Below are 18568 nucleotides of genomic sequence, written 5' to 3'. Positions count from 1 at the left end.
AAGAGCCGACTGGATTTCACAGCCCAGAAGATCATATGCCTACACGATTTTCACCTTCAGAACAGTTATTGAGAAGCACATCAAGTGGCAAAACAAGCTCATTAACTTAATCAGTTTTTGATAGCATCTGACAGCCTCCATCACTGCTCACTCAGACACTGCGAGAGGCATCTGAAGGTTGATCTGGAGCAAAACAGACCTTTGTTGTTGCAGACACGAGGGGCCATGGCTGGGTTGTTCCTGTCCCGGGAAGGGAACAGCACAAACTATTCCTTGTTTTTACTCTCTTGAAAGGCAGTTTTGGAAAAGGCCCTCTTGCCCTTCCTCTTGTTCCTGGAATAGCAGTGTCTCACTCATCCCAACTCCTCACTGGCCCCAGCACCAAAAAAATGTGGGCTCCCAGGGCTCTGTCATGGGCAACAACTCAGCAGGGCCACCGACAGTTTGGTCTAGGCTGCTGTTTACTTTGCCTACTCGTAGCAGCTCTGTGTCTTCATATGCCAGGATTTCCTATTAAAAATAATGACAAGCCATAGTATGTGCTATCAAAGCGAAGCATAAGCCAATGAAATAAAGGCACAGGAGCCAAATATGTTGTTTGTCTCCTGCTGGACACCGCCACGGATTTTGTGATGAAGAAAGGATAAATGGATACTATCTAAACATCAGCTTGGCCCTCTAGCAGGATACTAAGGCTTCACATTCAATGCCAAAGGATAAAATAGCAGTTTAACTATCGTGCATGCATGCCTCCCATCATCACACATGGCAATAACATCACAAACAAGATGTTGTTAATGATTAAAAAAAATCACAAATGACAAATGAATTGGAGAGTAAAGAAACAGAAAACATGGCAGAATTCACTTACGTTGGCACCGGCATGAAAGTTAGGAGAGAGATTCATAAAGACCTGTTGGCAAACTGCTAAGCATTTACTCATTCAAACAAAATCTGGCAACCAAAGGGAACACTTAACACCAAAATGTAAGCACTCTTCACCTTAGCAAACTGGAATAGGCAAATACCCCTCAAACATGCATTTGTTACATTTCCTCTCTGTAGATTATCTTAAAGAGAGGGTGAAAATGCCTACCTCATTTGCTAAGAACAAAGTCTGACCATGGCAGAAGCACCAACAGGCAGCCAGGGAAGGGAAAAGAATATTGTCTCTTCTTCCAGGACAAATAATACATAGGACCTGATAGGGAGAATGTGCCAAGACCAGGCCAGGGTGTCAGCACTTGTGCAAGAGCAAGCTACTAGCTGAGACTGAAGGATGTATTCCAGTTAGGATAAAGCACTTACGTACATTTTACATTTATCGTTCTGATTCCTACATTGTCTATATTTATTTTTTGTTTATTGCCTACACTCTACAGTGCAAACCACTGGACCTACAAATGGTTTTGTTTGTTTGTTTGGTGTTTTTTTCATTGCTATAAAAATAAATAAATACTGGGTTTGTACTCTTGGTAGGTTTTTCAGCTCAGATTTCTTGGTATTGGTGATTTACCTAAAAGTGAAACTCGTGTTTTTTTTTTTTTTTCCCCAATCACTTGTGATTTCTTTGTGTTTTGGGCTTTTTTTATTTAATGTTTGGGTTTGGCCAAAGACGAATCTTGAGGAATTGGAATAAACAACTTGACTAACACATAATGCTGCCTCAAGTGCTATTTTAAAAGATGATCCAAGAAGTAGGATGCTGCAATAATTATTGATTATTTACGCTAGAGCGTAGAAGAAAGGTGTACACTGAGCTTGGGCCCCACATTGCAAACCTCACTGAAATCAAGAAGAGAAAAGTATTTCACATCTCAAAGAACTATGGATAAAATATGCATGACAATTTCAGCTTGGGAGGCCCAGAAAGGTTATTTATTTTTCCTGTCTGGGAAAGAGTTATTTGTTTGTTTAATTGTACTGTGCCTTTTAATAAGGAATGTTAAGGAATCTTCTGTTGACAGGAAAAACAATACGGTCTAAACCATTTCAGCAAGCATGCCTATTATTCACTGGATAGTATTATTCAGATGACATGCATTGTATTTGCTGCAAACAGGAGAAACATTTGCTGTTTTGCTCAGATGAGCAGAGAACAGTTTCTCAGCCATGCTTTATCTATTTTTTTTTTTTCAAATATTAAATATTACATCACTGTGAAATAAATTAATTGACCAGTGCTGTGAACAAATAAATTACAAAATTCAATATGCTGCTTTGAATTTGCAGCTCATTTCAGCACGCCGGTTTTGCAGTAGCTCTAACATATGAGTTAAGTAAGCCTTTCTGACAGGTGTAAAAGCCTTTCATACCACTTGCAAGGTTATGCTAGTGAAATATGACAGAAAATGTGGACTAGTCACAATATCATATGTTCCATATCAGCAAGTATCATAACAGAAAGGCTCGCTACACCAAATAAAATGTACTATGTGGTAAAACAATGGGTGTGCAGAAATAATGACATAACAAATCAGGCAGGAGCTGGAGCTCTAATTTGGTGGGTTGCTTTTCCATAGGATTAACCCAAATGAGACCTCATTATCTGGGAGAAAGAAAATAATGACCTTATCCATCAGAGGCATTACACTATGTTTGGTTAAGGAGGGAGGAAGCAACATTTGTGTATTCATTTGTTTGTTTAATGCTACGGCACAAGAGTTATACGAGACTTTCGCAGTTTTCACACGTGTTGCCTTCCTTTACCATCCTGTTGCGTGCACATTCTCAAAGTGCTTTTACCGACCTCTCTTCCCAGATGTTTTGTATTTGAGGAAATGCCGTAAATCAGTGCCGGAGCAGGAGACATTTCTGGCTTTGGCCCATACAATGTTCCAAATCCGAACTTCACTTTGTTTTGCCTCATTAGTGGCTCATGCTCACCCCTTGGCTCACGTGCCCACACCCCAACTCATTCAGACGATGCTTTGCATACTTGCAAGGAACATTTTAATGGTCTTGGCTGGGGAGCACTTTTGGTTGTTATCAAAGCTCACAGTGGGTGACTCCGCCGAGCACCTCCATTCAGAAGAAAGGCAAAATGCTCGTCTTGCTGGAAGAAAGCTATTACACTGTCATAAGACCGAAAAGCTGATGAGCCAAAAGCCGTCTAATGGCTTGCTTGTGCTCTGTGCTCTTGGAAAGGGCTTTATCCTGGAAAAAATGAGTCTGCATGGAACTGCAAGCTGGACTTCAATCAGGGTCTCTGTGCTACGAGGCCAGCGCTGCATTTGGTATGCGATCCAGAAACTTCTGCAGAAGGTTCATGTGAATTACACATTGCCTCATGTTGAGAGCCAGGCAGCCAAAACATATTGTTCTAAACATCCTTGTTCACATGAACTTCAGCCACTATTTAGTAGCATTCAAGGAAAAAAAGGAGAAAAAAAATGACATCAACGCTGATCTAACACTTCGTTTTTTTACTAGGGGGACAGCTGTTTATACCAGGCTGCCTCACGTCTGTGAAAAAGCACAGCTTACCCAGACGGTTTAGGGCTGGCAACAAGCAGCACTGAAAACCAGGTGTTTTAAGTTCCTCCAACCTGAATTCATGCAAACAAAACAGATTTTTTCCCCTTCCACCGAACAGGTCTTCAGAGAAAGAAACCAGAACAAGTGAGGAATCAACAAACACAAAAACAACCCGCCAGGATAAGTAAACTGGGGATTCATTGTTTTGCTCTATGACCATCAACAAAGTCTATCAGCTAGCATCTATTTCTAGAACTTCCAATTCAAATTACATCTAATGAGTTTACAGTACAATTTTTAAAGGGTCTCGACTGAGTCATAAAGACTGAAGCAACCATTAAGCCACATTTGTTAACAGCTATGATAACTACACTGTCATTATGCACACTGTAGGACACTGCGCTACACAAAGGACTAATGTTATTGCACCAGACTAGAAACACTTTAAAGTCATCTTGTGAAACTAGTAAGACAGGCAAAACACATTTTCTGATCATAAAAAGCATACTGTCGATTGCCAAAAATCGGATATTAGCATCAACTGTACATTTAAAATATTACATTATCCTGCCATTTAAATACACAGCGTTTACCTGCCAAATTTAGCATTGCCGTTTCTGTTAAGCACAGTTATCAAAACACACAATTCTTGTAGTTATGTTTTTGTTTGGGTCTGATGGTAGTTTCACCCTTTTACACCCTCAAAATTATATTCATTCGAGGCAGCAACTTGCCCCTTCTTTTTTTTCCAACTGTATTAATTAACACGTTATTCTTGTTATAACTGTTCACTGCGTCTAGACAATGACATGTTGTGTCAGCAGCTATGTTTGCTAAAGTGATGAAAACTGGAGCTATACTTCAAGTTTCATGCGTAATCAGAGCTTATCTATTTGTAATTAATTTGTCACCACACTGAAGATTTGAATTGAAATCTACTGAGCAGACTCTGATCTTAATGTATAGGTGGTGAACGCTGAGGATATTAGAGGTTACTCTAATTTATAGTGGCAGAGCTACAGTTGTATTCTGAGGTTTTGTGTCTTCTGTCCCAGGCATCAGGGCTTTCAATAAGCACATACATATGAAATACCGTTAGATAAACTAGCTTAATCTCAGTCTTAATTATTTTTATATTCCTGCTTATTTAAAGAAAATAAAATGGAACAATGTCACGTCACAGGACATTGTAGCCATGATACAACAGGCGAGAAGTCACGTGGGAGTCCACTGATAGCTCTTCTTACTGGAAAGGAGGTCTCTCCAACAGGCAGCGTTGGCATAAGATGCAGCTGTAGTATTAGATCTTTTTTGACAGTACAATAATGACTGTTACACTACCACCTAGGTAGGCCCTGAGAAAATACGTTGCATTCATATACCCCTTACGTGGCTGAGAAGGGCATAGTTTCCCTTCAAAATTTCACCCAAGGTATCGTCAGAGAGCCTTATGTCCAAAGCAAGCAGATGTACTATACAAATTGCATTAGTTTATAGAGGTAGATCAATCACAGAACAGCATTCTACTTTGCACAGAAGAATGTGAAAGATAACTGAGAATAATAAATAACTAAAATCAAATCTCTGGAATCCCCAATTAATGATCAGGGTATATGCAGCTTTAACTATGAGATTGCCAGGATTTCTCCAGATAAAAGGAAGAAATTAGCACAATTTTTATATAGGTATAGCAAAACTATAAAGCAAACACCTGGTCAAATTTGTATATTGAAGGTAGCCTTTGCATCTTAGAGGAAGAATTATTTCATTGTTTGTTTAAATGCTTTAGAATAAACATGGCAGCACCACAGGGAATGAGTCCTTGTCCTCTCTCCCTTAACAAGTCACTCTGTCATTATCATTTTCTGAAAGAATTATTTATAAGAGATTCTCTATGGATATTCATTTGGGGTCATATGCCTAAGGAGATAATCACTTAACATAACAAACATCTTAATTTAGAGTTAACATTTGACAGCATGTTCCTTTTCATGTTTAACCGGTAACTATCCAAATGTCTCAGCTTAATGAGGGACTTTCATCTGAAGGAAGAGGATGGGAGGTGCACAACGACTGATGACAGAGCAACATTATAATCCTCTTATCAGTCACAAACCCTCTGTCTTATGGTGTTTACTAGTTACGACAGCTATTTTGTGTCAAAACCAAAGGCTTTCCCACATCTGACTATGACCTCCTGCTAGATATTCCTGCTGTAAGGTTTTGACGTCTCCTGCCTCCCAGTGGAGCCAACAGCTCTCTTTTAATGCCCCACAATTTCATGTCATCAGGTTCACAACTTGCTATGTGCGGGTGATGAAGTCATGTCTAAAAGCTGACAGCTTCCTTATTACAGTAAACTTCAAGGCCAGAGCAGTGAATTTCTGACTGGTTTGCTCTAATTCCTTCTAATCTCACACTCCTATTGCCAGTGCAGACTACATGGGCCCGATTCAGGCTTTTCTCAGAACGAGTGCACTCCAAACAGCCCCAAATCCAGGCACTTTCTCTGTCCTAGGCTAAATAACCAAACGCTACGACTCTCCAAGGCATTCATCATTTTGCTGAGACTTGTTCCTTAGGCAAACACAAATATTGCAAGCTCAACAGTGGATGGACTGGGAATTCGCCAGATAAATAGTTTTCCTCTGAAAAATACCCCAATCTATTTAAATTAGCACAAAACAATGCAGTGGTTTCCACAGACCTTTCACCTCCGCATTGTAATTTCTACTCAAAGTTGCAACAGCGCCAAGGGCGCAGAGCAGCCAGCCGGTCAGGACACCCTCCTCAGGGGCAGAGGAGGTCACTCTGGACACTGAAGCAGACCCAGGGCATGAACCTGCATTTTCCACCTCTCAGCCAGCTGTCTGGATGCTGTGATTCTTTCTGGTAGTTCAGACACTGTACGAGTGACAATCTAGGGACAGGAGACAGGCAGGTACAGAGAAAATGCCTTTTAGTAGGGTAGCTGATGGTTAGAAAAGCTGCTTTTATACACACTAACTAAAAGGAAACAGATTTTTTTTTCCCTCTGTCTTCTCCTTTGTCTCCATTAAAAAAAAAAAAATATCTTGGATTCACCCTTATACAGAATAGGTGAAGAAATCCTCCAAAAAGATTTAACAGATGGGAAACTTTTTTGTACTGCTTCGTCCAGGAATATTAATTCACTGCTGACTCCAGCTGACAGAGAATCTGGATCTCTAAGGGAAAAACATCTTCCTAACTAATTTGCACTGCGGATGGACAGAGAAAAGTACTAGGCAAAAGCTTATTTCTAATTTAAAGAAATAATTCACGGAAGTGTTGCTGCATCTGACATTGCTTGCTTGCACAAATCTTACAAAAACATAATAACTGGTGAAAGAGAGAAAAATTGGCCTAAAAAGAAAAAAAATGTGCAGAGGGTTTGGGGGTTTGAGTTTGAGGGTCTTCTGTTTAAGATGGATATCTAAAACTACACCCACCTATAACAAATATTTACAGCCAAGAACACAATGTTGGGAATGGTCTGCATTCCTGCCTTTTTAATGACAGCCAAAAACCAGTTCTTCCTTCAGTCCAAACTCTGTATTGACACATCCACTTTGTTATCCAACACAACTGGGCTGCGCAGATGTTTTGAACTGGCCCAAAAGGCTAAGAGATGTGATCAACATCCTACCACCTTCAAGTACACATCTGTACTGCATATTTCTTTCTTCACCAATGACATCCAAAAAAAAAAAAAAAAAAAAGCAACTAATTTACAAGCTTGCCAGTAGATGCTTCAATATTTCACTTATGTCAAAAAGAAAACAGATTGTTGTGTTTGTTGTTGTTTTTTTTTTTTTTTTTAAACACAGCTCTTTAATATATCATTGCCGCTTGGACCTGGAAACTAGGCATCAGACAAGCAGCTTACAGAACTCACTGAATCCAGGGGATAAAAATATATTTGTAAAACAGCATATTGATTTTTTTTTTTTTTTTTTTAAGGCATGTAGAATTTTCCCCGAGTGTAATTCAGCATGTCTTGTCAAAGAAACATTTTACTTGTGTGTGCAAATCAAGTGTTTATCTTTTCAGCCATTTGGGAGCCAGTGGCTTTGTGCTTCTGGTCTCCCTTGTGCTATTTGCCTGCGTCTGCTTTTCTCATCCATTTCATATCAGCTGTTCAGTATTGTGACCGCTGAGGCTGGACTGAAGACCTCCTCTTAATTGCCTTTGCTTCTGGTATCGTTGGATTTCCATTGTAGTCCTTAAAGATAGCAAACTTCAAAGCAGCCCTCGAATGATCCACCTTTGAAAGCATCCCCTGTGTTCAGCTGACTGTCACTGCTGGTGTGCATCCTGCTCTAAGACTGAAAAAGCATTTCCAGGAGACATGCACAGTGCCTTTACTCGTCTTCCATTTACATCTCAGTATTTCTAGAGCAATTTGGCCCTTTCCTTTTATATTGTCATCTCTTAACTGCATAAACTTTACAGGGCCAAGATTTAAGTTTCACAGTGATTCTCAGGCACCTAAAAGCTGAGGGAAAAAATGGACTTAAGGGCTGGTAATTTGTCTGGCTGCCCCTGCCAAAACCATAAAGATGACATGAAAATCAGAGAAATAACTGTGTGAATAGGTGGTCTGGCTCCAAAGAAGATGGTTCTTGAATCCTAACATCTGGGGGAGCAATCATTTTCCATTTATAGTAAGCCCGGCTATTTATTAATATAAGGGTATTTTACAAAGGGAGAAGTAGTGTGAACAAATACTATCTTAAAAAAAAATAATCCAACAAAATGAAAAAAAATCAGACATTCTAATTTTCCATATTTAATAATGTTTGTTCCCATAAGCATAAAACATTAGTTCTCTCCCTTTATGGTAATTTGATAGCCATGATATTAGAAATACAGTGATACCAGAAAGGTATAGAGGGAAAAAATGCCAGCAATGAATTAGGTTATACTGATAAATGGTAAGAACAATAAATGGCTTTCTCCAATTAGAAAAGTGAACAGATTTTCCCATTTATATTTTTTTTTAATGGTTCATATTAAGAATTACTTCGGATTTCCTATACGCACTTCTTTAAAATATTTAATTAACCCTGTAATTTCCCCCTGTCCTCCAAGCACTGGAAGCAGGTAACTTGACCGTTGAAAATCATTTGTAAGTAGTACAGGGTTTAAGACCAAAAAACTGTGGAAGCTAGGTTAGTTGTGGGATACTGCCCTGGCCTTTCACCTCTGCTGAGCTGGAAAAAAAAAATCTTTCTTAGGTCATAAGTCAAATGGGCTTCGTGATATGAAGGAGTCCCTCAGGAGCACAGGCAGAAATGAGAAATGAGAGGCAGGCTCACCAGGACTCCTAACCCACTTCTGAGTGCCTGCATGATGGCTGCTGAAAAAACCTCTCCCAGGCATGCTCCTTCCCAGTGAATTTTACCTGGATGTATCCTAGGACATTCTTGAAAAAAATAAAATATATATTGAAATCACACATGCATACACGAAGAGCCCTTCAACAACTTTTGGCCCAATGTCCCCCTGCACCCAGTGGGCTGAGCTCTCAGTGTGGAAAGTGCTGCCAGTATAAACCAGCATTTGTGTCCTGTGTCCCACCACATTTGTCGAGGTGGCCCACACATAGGGCTCCTGCCACCTCCCACGGGTTACCACTCCTTTGATAAACATTAACATCAGTCTGCACGGTCATATGAGCCTGTGTGTACGTATGCATCCGTATATAAATACAGGCCTCACATGTGTGTGTAAGCAGACGGAAAGATCCAGGCGATGCGATTTTACAGATAACATGATGAACACACTGTGCTAGTAACGTGGTATGAAAGGGCATGCCCAAATCCAGCATTTCCTCCTGCTACTAAACACAGTGCTTACGCCGGACGTGTTGCAACAGAGCAGTAGCAAATCTATTGCAGTTATATTCTGCCCGGTAATAGCACATTTCCACGAGGCTTTACGCGTGGTCGGGGACACAACCCTGCCATTACAGAGAACTGCCAGCCACCAAGCGACTTGTGCCAGTCTCCCCTCACAGGACACAAGCGCAGCCCGACCCACCAACCCGCGCCATGTTGTCTCTGTGACCTCGGCAAACCCACAGAGGGGAAAAAAAAAAACAAAAAACAAAAAACAAAAAACACTGCATTCCTGCTCCGAGAGCATCACACGCTGCTTTCAGGCAGCTTCAAGACTTCGCCGCCCTTCGAAACACTGAACTCTATTCTGTGTGAACAACCTGACAAGAAGCCAGGCCGAGGGCCACTATCCGGTCAACAGGAAGTAAGCTGGGACAAAAGGTCCAAGTTGAGGAATGCTTTGCTGGGTCCCGGGCTGATGTACGGCCTCGGCAGCCTGCGCCTGGGGACGAGCCAGCAGAAAAATGTACTCCGGGTAACTGTGGGCTTTGATTAAAAAGCCACAGCGCTTAATAACAAAACCTGACTGGAGAGAAAATAGAACCAAAAAAAAAAAAAAAAAAAAAAAAAAAGAAGAAGAAGAAGAAGGATTGGAGCTTATGAAAAATAGCTCGTGCCTTCAGGCTCGTTTTAAAAATGTGTTTTATTGACTTTTTACTCGATTAAAGGATATTCTTATTCTCTCCTTAGATACTGTCCACCGCTTTGTGCTGCACATCAATACACGGTGAACCAATGCAAAAGGCTTAGGTAAAGCAATCTGGAGCCACTGTGTGAATGAGTTCATGTTTCTCTCAGCATCTCGGAAAAAATGAGCTCTTGAACTATTCAGAAATCCCATTAAACCCACACATGGGTAGAAGCTAATTGCATTTCCAGAACATCTCTGTGTGCACTGACACCAAATACTAAGAACGTGTCGACCCAACCAGTTTCTGAGCTCTTCTGAGCTAAGTCCTGTGAGAAGCAGAAGCCTCTGGGCAGCTGAACCAAGCGGCACTGCCTGCGCCAAAACATTTTTGTTCACTGAACACAAATAGTGGGACTTTGGGCAGACATTCAGGCTTTTTAGATACCAAAGCAGGTGCTTTAAAACTAGCTGCTTAAACACCAATCACTTACTTCACTTGCAATAGTCCTTTATATGTACAGAGAACACACAGACATCTCTTGTGTGGAAGGTATGTCTGTCACCATCCCTGCAACTTTACTGCATTCAGTTTTAGGGCATTCAGTCAGGTGTCTTTTTCTTTTTTTTTTTTCTTTTTTTTTGCTAAAAAAAAAAAAAAAAAAAAAAAACCTTCTGACTTTCTTTTGCACATAAGGAAAAAATATCCTTAAAAGAGACTCAGAGCTCAAATATTACTTTCTAAAATGGGACTGTGGATTCCTTTCCAAGTAATTTTAACTGGATGACTAAAAATTTCAACTGAATTATTTAAAATAGAAAGATTCTTTTTCCTCACTGCCAGAAAATTTCCTAGTGCCCTGAAGTCAGTTGGCTCAGACAGTATCACAAATAAACAGAAAGAATAAAAATAATTCACAATTTTAAATTCCTCCTTACAATTTTTAAATTTGATGGGAAACCTTTTCTGCAACACTATATCCTGTGCTTATAATGGCCTTTGTATTTAGAACATGGTTACCTAGTTTTTCTAGAGGTCAGGATGAAACCAAAGTATTGATACAGGAGCAAATTGCCAACTATCTTGTTTGGCTGCCCCATGGCCAGTTCTCACTTCATGGAAAATGCAAAGCAGCTTGCTGTTCTCTTGCTGAAGGTCACCTCTCTCTTGAATAACTTGCATTTACACCCACCATGCTGGGCGGTGTGTGGACCTGAACGGTTGCTGAGGAGCATGCAAGAACTTGCTGCCTTACGGTAACTGGCTCACATGAGCCTTTACTCATTCTCTACTTGCTTTGTTGACTTTGTCATATAAATAGCAAGAATAAAAAGTGGTAAGAAGAGATTTTGCAATAAAGGTAATCTAATATGATGCTTAGGTCATTCTGGGGACATACTTTTAACTAAGGGGAATGACTGCCCAGCAACAGCTTTGAAAAACAGTCTGGAGTTCATAGTCCTAGCAAAGTGAACAACATATCCCTAGCACCAAAAAGCAGATCTTATTGCAATACATGAACGGGAAAGCGGTGTGTAAAGCAACTACAGTAATCCTTCCACTATTCAATTTGGAGTTTTGTATCTGTTTATGAAAACCACATTTCATGACCAACTGGTTAAGACTGGACTAAAGCAGAAAAAAATAATTACAAGTCTAGATAGTATGAGCTAAGAGGAAACACTGAAATAATCAGGGTCAGATATTGGAGAAGGCAGAGGAGAGACAGGATAACAGTCTTCTGGCAAATTAACAGTTGCTGTAATGTGTAAAAGCAAAAAATTTTCCATGTTCATTGGGAATAGTAGCTTAAAAAGCAGCAAGGAAAATACATTAGACATCAGAAAAAGCTTGGGATAAGCGGTGCATACATCACTTAGAAGCATTAAGGAATTTCATTCATGGAACATTTTGGGAATAGGATGCAGAAATAAGTCTAGGAAGTAAAACAGATATTATTAAGCCTGCCTTAAGGTCAGGTGAATGGACTACATAAATCCTGGATGTCCCTAACCAGCCCAGTCTTCTCAAAGTAGTGTTTTTTGCATAGTCCCATTTTCATCTCACCTAAACTGCAGAATTTATGCTAATAATACACTGAATCTCCCTCACAACAACAGGTTTATACCACCTAGCTGTCATTGACAGCATGAAGCCTGTAATAAATATGTTTTGCAACTATGTTATACATATTAAGCTAACTACCAGCTGAAGAAAGACTGCATATTTCATCGCAGTATTTTTTTCACTTTGGAGGACACCCACGTTTTTCTCACGTTAACCTCGGTAAATTAAAAGACAGATTAGTGCTCAAAAGCTTATGTATGGAGTGGACCTACAAATCTCAATTTCATCCAAAGAATTGCATAGCTATAAATTTCAGGCTACTCAGACAGTCAATCAGAGCACAGCTGGAACTGCTGCTGCTTTGTCTGTTACAGTCTGTTTGAAATTACGTTCATCTCTCACTGTAAAAGCCTTCAGAGAACTTGAGAATGGTTTCTGATCCCTCTTATTTTCAATGTCCAGTAACAAGACCCACAGAGGCCACCTGCCTCTACATCCTGGTCATACTTTCTGTAATTGTCACTTGACTGGCAGATAATAATAAACCTCAAAACTTCACGATATTGGTAGCCAATTCTGTGGTACTGGCTTTCTGTAGTCTTCTCCTCTGGATTACAGACCTTCAGGTAAATTTATTAAGAAAATCTGAAAGATATTCTGGAGTACAATGTCTGAAATGTAAGGAACACTAATTTTCTATTTCCTTCTTTTGTGCATTCTGTGTTGTTTTTCCTGTTTGTTCGTGTGTTACACTATAAGGCACTGGAATTAACCAGAAGATATGACCCAGATGTCAGTGCATTTGTAGTGGAAAAAGGCAATTTCAGAGTCTAGTGCTTAATAAAATTTTTGCATGATTTCCTACAGCTGTTATCCATGTGTTATTTCAGGGTAGCTGAATCACTGCACTGTTAAAGAACTGAAACAAATACGCAAAACATGCTGAAAATGCAAATCCACAAGTTACTTTAATGTGGGATGTAAGTGTAACAGAGCATTTGGGGCTAGCACTGATAAATAACCACTACATTATCCTTGCCACCATATTCTGGATTCCAAAACCAAAACCCTACTAAACACATGTATTTGCCATATGTAATTATAACATCCTGATTTAGTCACTGGAGTCTCTTCTTCCCCTTAGGTTTAATCCTGTTTACTTGTGACATGATGTGGATACTCATTGCCCTCCAGAATCTAGAAGCAAAATAAAAATCTGTGGTTTAAAACAAAGGCTAAATAAAAATCCTTCCATCTGAACTCAGTGTCCTGTGTTCTTAAATGCCACAGCAATGTGTAAGTTTCAGATGACAGTCCCAGAGCTTTCAACAACGTTCTTTTTCTCTTGAAATGTAAAAGAGAACAGAAATTGTTTCACCTGATGTTATGAACAGAGATCTGATCGCTATTTATTGCCTACACAGCCTTTGAAACAGCAGTATGACTTCTACTAGTGTTAAGCTTACCCTAAAAAACAGATTAAAACAACCATCCAGTAGGAAGGGAAAAGGCATCCTCTACTATTATTTTCAGTGGCATCAAAACTAGGACACACTGTGTCCAGATAAATAGCTAAAGACAAAAAATAAATAAATAAATTAAATAAATAAAAAGAGAGACAGAGAGAAGAAACATACTATGCCTGGGAATACATTGCTACTGCACTTGGGTGGCCAATTCCAAGAAAAGAGATGCTGGGACCGAAGTCTCCTCTGGTAAAATTCCAATGACCTCAAAGTTATATCAAGATTGACTTGCCCATTGCACTTACTGATGCACATCAGGATTTTAAAATAAAAACAGTATCTTGGGTGAGAGATTTCCAGAAGCAGATGCACAAAGCCTTAGAAGGGTTTTGGACGCAGCATGGTGCAACCGAGTGATCCTGTCCAGCAAAACACCGGAAAAGCTCATTAATCAAGAGCCAAAAGCCCACACTCTGGATTTTTTGTTTATCTTTGCATAATTTGTTTACATAAACTTTGCACAATATTTTTCAACCCACTGTTCCTTTGGTATTTACTTATCTTCCTAGAAAAAGCTTCCTGCCAAATAAATAATTAGAAAATAGATTTCCCCCTTCCTAATTATTAATTATTGCCACTAATAAGAGAGGATATCTAAAGAGATTTGATAACAAAACACAGCTTACTCTGATATATTCTTCAGCAGTCCCACAATTTCAGCCTTTCACATTATTTCTGTTAAAAATATAACATTAAATCAATATACAAAGGCAGGTGGCTGAAGGGACCGTTCCAGGTATGAAATACCGGGCCGTGATTTAAGAAGGCCTTTCTGGAGAAAAGGAGACTTTGCAGAATTTCAGCTGGAGTGGGCTGCCTGCTCTGTAAAAGCAGGCACGGTTTACAAGAGCTGAGAAGAAGGGACAATGAGGGAAAGAACTGGTGAGAGAGAAGGCAGTTGCACACCCTTCACCCTAGCAGGCAGACGTATTCGTTTCTGTAAGGCAAGGAGCAGGATCCAGATCAACAGAGGATCCACACTGCATCTCAGAGTGATCCCTCCAAACCCAGAGCTCGGTCTCTAATCCTAGGTGAGCTCTGACAGGGCTCCTTTCGTGCTTCCAAACAGAGGGCAGGCTCCAGACTTCCAAATGCTCTACTACAGCCTAAAAAATATATTATAAAACTTGTTTGGAAAAAAAAAAAAAAAAAAAAAAAAACTTGGAAATGCCTGTCTCAAATCCCCTTGGTAGCACCCTCATTAGAAGTCGTTACTGATGAAGATCTAAAGGTCATCAAATACATGCTGATCCATGGGACGAGTCACTATAGGTGTTCATGACAGAACTTGTTTTTCTCTTTTAAAACTCCTTAAATCATCGCTGAAAAGACACCTTTGAAACAGGTTTTGTTGTTGAAGAAATGGTGGCCTATCAATTACAAAACAGCACACCCCAAAAAGCAGCTGCTTCCCATTCCATTCATCAATCTTTCTGTTGCTTATGTCACACATTGACAGCTTTAATGTATTGAGAGATAAGAGTTTGTCCTTGGCTCTAGCAGGAGGGAGGAAATGAAGGCTGATCACCAGCCCACAGCACACACACTGGCAAATCCAAAAAGTAAATTGGGGCCTTGAAAACACTCATCCTCCTGTGCCCTGTGCTTCCCCCATGGAGACATGCAGGAGACACAGATGCGTGTGCGTGTCCCCTTGAGCAAGGTCAAAACCAGGGATCCCTGAACGAGAGTACCTTATTTTGAGTGCACATGGGCAATGCAAAAACAACAGGCCTAAACCCCAGGGACAACTCCAAATTTGCTCCTAAGCTTTGAAAAACCCTTCACGTGCAAATACACATACCAGAATGCTCTGCATTAACATGGAGCAAATAGCCCCTGTAAATTCAAGTGGATACTAAGCAGCCAAATAGATTGCTCTAACTTTCATTTTGTGGACAAACCTGAAGGTTGCAGGACAGACAATATTGGGGACACTGAATTTGGACCCATGCTTCCTAATGACAGTTTCGTACAGAGAGGTTAGGGAAACATAGATGTAATATCACAACTCATACTGGGACTTTGTCCTGTTTTGCAGTGTCCAAGGACTGAAGGCCTTTACCCTAGCTATCCTCTGGTTAAAGAAAAAACAGGGCTGCAAGACTGAGCTCCAGCCTGGATCCTGTTTTCCCCCAGAACTGGAAGCATCTCCAGCACTTCTGAGGACAGTCCTCGCCGTCCTTGGGGTTCCTCCCACCCAGCTCTGAGAATTAGAGCAAGCTCATTCCCTTGCACACTTCCCCCAAGACAATACTTTTGGGAAAAAAAGGCAGCAATGCCAACCGCAAAGTCAGCAATCTTTCCTGGGAGTCTGTAAGGGCAACGTGAGGCCCTCCAGTGCTGTAGAACACGTCAGTGTTGCATGCCAAATTAAAAACACTTATTTTATCCTACATCCTGTTCACAACATTATTATGAAATTAATTTGAAACATGATTGACTATACTTTAAACATTACCATATCTGGTCATGTATGGAGTCACTTCCCATCCTTACACTGGCCACCATGCCCCAAGTAAAAAGGCAGGTTAGGTTCTTTCTGGTCTTAACCTCCTGTAATCCCGAAAACAAAGTGGCTAGCTATTGCACAAACAGCACCTTTGGCCAACAGCTCCAAATGAGTGAGGAATATCTCCAGATCACTGAGAAATGCCATTTTGTGGGCAGTGCCATGGCCAATTTCCTGAAAAATAATCATTACTGCAATGTAAGCAGGGCCTACCTTAGCCAAGATGGGCAATAGGCTTAGAGTTAACCAACACAACCACACAACTAACACGTTCACTCAGGATGACAAAACAAAAACAAAAACCAACAAAAAAAGCATGTGCTAGGTTGAAATTCCTCCTCCTTTCCTGGGTATTATATATGGTCAATCAGAAGGAAAAATGTCCGATGGCAAACACTGGCCTGGAAAATCTGTTCTACTACATACAACAATCCTGTAAAATGGGATTAGTGGTACTTCCCCACATCCTGGAGTGCTGGAAGACCAAATGCATCCAAGACTGTTCTGGTACTTCAGCAATGCAAGCCATGGAGGAATCCAAGACAGACAGATAATTCTCATTTATACCAGATGGGGAAACACTGAAGCAGAGAGAAGTTAAGCAACCTGTCATTCAAAAAAAAAAAAAAAGTGTGGAGAGTGCTGCAAAGAGAATTTCCTCCCCAGTACTTCAGGCATTTAGAACAAGCTTTACTGTGAAGAATATTAGTCAAAATAACAGCACAGGAGACACGTGACTAGCAGATTCCCAGCTAAATATAAAACACCATCTCATCTATCCCATCACTGGTGTTAGCATACGTTACCATGCAAAATGACTGAACGCAGCATGGCTATACTCATTTTGATAGCGATTGTTTAAGTCAGTCAAGGGAAGAGCTGGCTGTCACTTTTAATCCTTTACTATGAAACATGGCAACGCCAGCTCTGCCTCCATCCTTCTCCAGGATCTTACACCTCCAAGCACCAAGGGACTATCTACTACCAAACAAGTTTCATGGCAATGTAGTAACTAATGACATTGGCAGAATGACTCTTGATTTCCACTGGCAATACCTCTGTCTGGGTGGTTTCAAAAAAGAAAAAAAAAAAAGAGTTATCAGTCAAGGAATAGCAATTTAGAAACCGTAAATGTGGGGACAGAGATGCCTGTGGGATTTGTGTGTGTTAGCTTTGCTTGCAACAATAGATTAGGAAATCAGATCGAGAGTTACAAAAAAAGGGGAGGAGGAAGGAGGGAGAAACTAGACTGATGGGAACTGCTGCAAAGTCTGCACTTTTGAAAAGATAAGTCTGATAAGAAGATGCTCTCAGGTTAAGAGAGTTTATACCTCCCACATTCAATCACAACAGTTACACAGCTACAGTATTTCCCATGCGCAAAACAGCTGTGTGTGGTGATTTAAAACACCCAGGAAATCAAAGCTTTAGAGAATGATTGTTTTTACTCCCAAACTCCCAATCTTGAAAACGCCAAGATTTTCCAAAGTGTTTTCAAATAAGAAAAATGTATTGCCATAGCTGTAAATGAATATGCCTCAGTATTTCACCAGAAGGCTTATGATAATCTCCTTCAAGCTCAGCCCTCCAGAAATGGCCAATTTAAAAAAAAAAAAAAAAAAAAGTCCATAAAAATAAGAGGGAAGCTGCAGAAATCACAGAATTTCTAATGTTTATAAATAATGTATAGCAATATGTTATGACAGTACTATTTTCAGAACTCAATGATAAGATTAGACAAGAAAGCAGGCTATTTAATTAACAGCACTTTTACGTACATTCTGACATCACATATATATATATACACACATGTATTTTTAAGCTTTTCCAGGAAAAACATCAGCATTCCAGTCAATGTTTTGGAAAGGAAATATAGTTGTCTGAATTGTTTTTTTTAACCATCAAAAAAATGTCATTTTGTAACATTACATTCAGCAGTTCATCTGATTTTCTCTAGAAAAACAAAATGCTGAGCTGATCTAATTTAAATCTAAAACAGCCAAGTACCATGACCAGGCTTCTTCTTTCTGACGGCAAATGCTGATGGAATACTCTGCTCCCTCCAAAACTAACATATGTCTCACACTAATCTAAATGGTACTTTCCACGAACAGTGACAGCTCTAAAACTCACTGAGGGCAAATATAAACGGGAAATGACCACAAAGATGTATGACCACGCTAAGTTCATTATCAATTCAAAGGCATTAGCACGGCAACATATCTCTGAGGGTTTATCTAGCACTACGACTGCATTTTTATTCACCTGAGTCACCGTGGCTGTTATTTGCAGGAAGGGTACTGCTGCATATTTTTAGTAGATAAATTTGCAATTTTTATACTTAATTAAGTATTGGAAGATATCAGAACATTCCCTACAATTGTGCAATGTGACCAAAAAAAAAAAAAAAAAAAAAAAAGAATTAAAGATGCCACC

The 18568-nt window shown here is 39.9% G+C and overlaps 1 protein-coding gene and 1 long non-coding RNA gene across 5 annotated transcripts in view; one reads left to right on the top strand and one right to left on the bottom strand.

Moving 5' to 3' along the window:
* LOC311432298 overlaps positions 1-16016 on the top strand; it is a 660648-nt gene extending 644632 nt beyond the window's left edge. The window contains exon 2 of the long non-coding RNA XR_014689964.1: positions 15662-16016. This is a non-coding gene — a long non-coding RNA (uncharacterized lncRNA). The remainder of the gene's footprint in view (positions 1-15661) is intronic.
* Positions 1-18568, bottom strand: part of RBMS3 (RNA binding motif single stranded interacting protein 3) — a gene marked incomplete at its 3' end in the record, with an annotated part of 439521 nt that overhangs the window by 282481 nt on the left and 138472 nt on the right. The window lies entirely within an intron of this gene.

Source organism: Aythya ferina (genome assembly GCF_964211825.1).
Source record: "Aythya ferina genome assembly, chromosome: 2".
Lineage (NCBI taxonomy): Eukaryota > Metazoa > Chordata > Aves > Anseriformes > Anatidae > Aythya > Aythya ferina.
Note: the sequence above shows the minus strand (reverse complement) of the source record. Positions and strands in the feature narration are given on the sequence as shown.